At 43.8% G+C, this 2225-nt stretch overlaps 1 protein-coding gene across 2 annotated transcripts in view; it reads right to left on the bottom strand.

Annotated features, from left to right (window-relative positions):
* The window catches only part of SGPP2 (sphingosine-1-phosphate phosphatase 2), a 72620-nt gene extending 72016 nt beyond the window's left edge, over positions 1-604 (bottom strand). For both annotated transcript variants that reach the window (XM_034655257.1, XM_034655256.1), the window contains exon 1: positions 500-604. The gene's annotated coding sequence lies outside the window, so the exon portion shown is untranslated. The remainder of the gene's footprint in view (positions 1-499) is intronic.
* Between the last annotated feature and the right edge of the window lie 1621 nt (positions 605-2225).

Genomic DNA, 2225 nt, shown 5'->3' with positions numbered 1-2225 from the left:
AAACCCCTTCACCTTCACGGACTAGTCACTAAGCATTACCACGTCCAAGCAGCGGCCGGTAGCGCCCATCCACGTGTCAGGGCCCTGGTTCCACGCACCAGCTGCTCTTCAATGACTAATCATTATTAGTCAACGGCTTCTAGTTTCAGTTTGGGGTCAAAATATACTAAAACTCGCCTCTTGGGAGGATGTGTTTGATGTCCCTACATGGGTTCTCAAAAATGTCCTTTCTTCTTCTCTGCACGTCACATCATCGCTCTTCTGGGTTTATTCCCCCAAACAGAGGTGTGTGCCAATGTACACGCATCACAGGTTTGTTTGGTTTTTGCAAACAAAATAAGTTGTGTTCATAGCTTTTTAATATTTCCAAAGTAAACCATATAAAAATTCAACTCTAAGTCGTTTAAAAAAAAAAACACACACATGCAAAGTGCTTGAATGTGAAAGCAGGTAGTTGTTGTAGGCATAGTAGTGGTTAGTAAGTAAGAAGCATACTTACAACCCATACGACGATCAGTCTTCTGGATAAGAAAGGGTCAATGTTCCAGTGAGTGAACGGAAGAAATGTGATGTAGAAAACTTCTTGACCCAGAGCGGCGGAAAATCGGAATAGGTAATAGTAGAAATAATTCTTCACAATGTACTTCTGTACGTAAGCCTAAAAGACAAAAGTTAGAAGACTCTGAGTTCATCCAACATGTCACTGTAGGGCAAGTTCTTAAAAACTTCTCTCTCAAACTCATGGGCTCCCAACTGCCAAGGTGTTTCCATGATGTAATTACAATAGCATTGCTATCCCGTGTGCTCGACCCCGATTTGTCCACACAAGTACAGAAGAGGTTAGTTCTTCTTAAAATTAAGTAACATCCAAGACAGGCTATCAGGAAAGTGGAAATCTTGTCTCCTCGGTATATACAGAAGGTAAATGCCGTGAAGACTCTCTGGGTCTAGGATTATAGTAGGTAGAAAAATGTCCCCAAAGATTTCCACATCCTAAGGGAATTTCCTGCCTTCCATGGCAAAAAGGACTTGGCAGGTGTAATTAATGATGTTGAGATGGAGAGATGATCTGGTTGGGCTCAGTGTGGCCACAAGGATCCTTACAAAATGGGAGGAGGAGGCAGGAAGGCCCAGGAGAGGGTGATCTGAAGATGGGGCGAGGGACCACGAGGGCACCCCTGGAAGCTGGAAAACGCAAGGCAGCAGATTCTCCCCTTGAGCCTCCGAAAGCAAGGCAGCCTCAGTGATGCCTTGGTTTTGTCTGAATAGGAGCCATTGTGGACTTCTGACCTCCCTAGCTGAAAGAGAATACATCCTTGTTGTTTTAGGCCACTAAGCATGTGATGATTCGTTGCAGTAACCACGGATAATGAATACAGAGACTTTAGAAAAATCACTCGCCAATGAATATTTTTAGTTTACTTTTTATTTTTTTTAATTTTTATTTATTTGGGGGGGATGGAGAGAGAGACCCAGTGGAGGGAGAGGAAGAAGCATGCTCCCCGCTGAGCAGGGAGCCAGACTCGGGGCTCGATCCCAGGACACTGGGATCATGACCTGAACTGAAGGCAGACGCTTAACCGACTGAGCCACCCTGGCGCCCCTTTAGTTTGCCTTTTAAATGGGACTAGTACAGTCAACCCAGTGGAAGGATGGTATAAGAAACACATCGAGAACACTCAGGGTCTGCTAACATGCAATCCTATTTTCAACCATCCCTTCCCTCCCTCTTATCCTGGCAGTAGGCAGGAAAAAAAAAAAAACTTAAGGGGGTTAAAACAGGAATAGGCAATCTATTTTAAAATATGACAAATGTCCTTAAATTCTGGTAGATTAGTAACGAGTTAACAAACAAAAACATGGTCACCCTGTTAAATCAATCTAAAAAATAGAGTTTTCATGCTACTTTTTATGGTAGTCATAATCTTCATAAAAATAAAATCAAAGCAAAATGCCAACAATGAAAATAGGGAGAAGAGGCAGCCCTATGGCAGGGGCAATGGTGTAAAGGGGCTCCTGTAGGTCGACATTTTTGGCTCTGCTTTGTTTTACACCAAGTCTGGGATGCTTGAACCCTGGAGGATTTCAGAGAATAAGTTGCATGCATTTATTCTGCAAATATTCATTCTGTGTCTACTGCGACCCAGAACCCATGCAGAGCGCCGAGAATATTCAGGTGAGCCAAGCACGGTACCTGGCTTCAAGGAGCTCTTGTGGGGGGGGGG

Source organism: Ailuropoda melanoleuca, chromosome 2 (genome assembly GCF_002007445.2).
Source record: "Ailuropoda melanoleuca isolate Jingjing chromosome 2, ASM200744v2, whole genome shotgun sequence".
Classification (NCBI taxonomy): Eukaryota; Metazoa; Chordata; class Mammalia; order Carnivora; family Ursidae; genus Ailuropoda; species Ailuropoda melanoleuca.
Note: the sequence above shows the minus strand (reverse complement) of the source record. Positions and strands in the feature narration are given on the sequence as shown.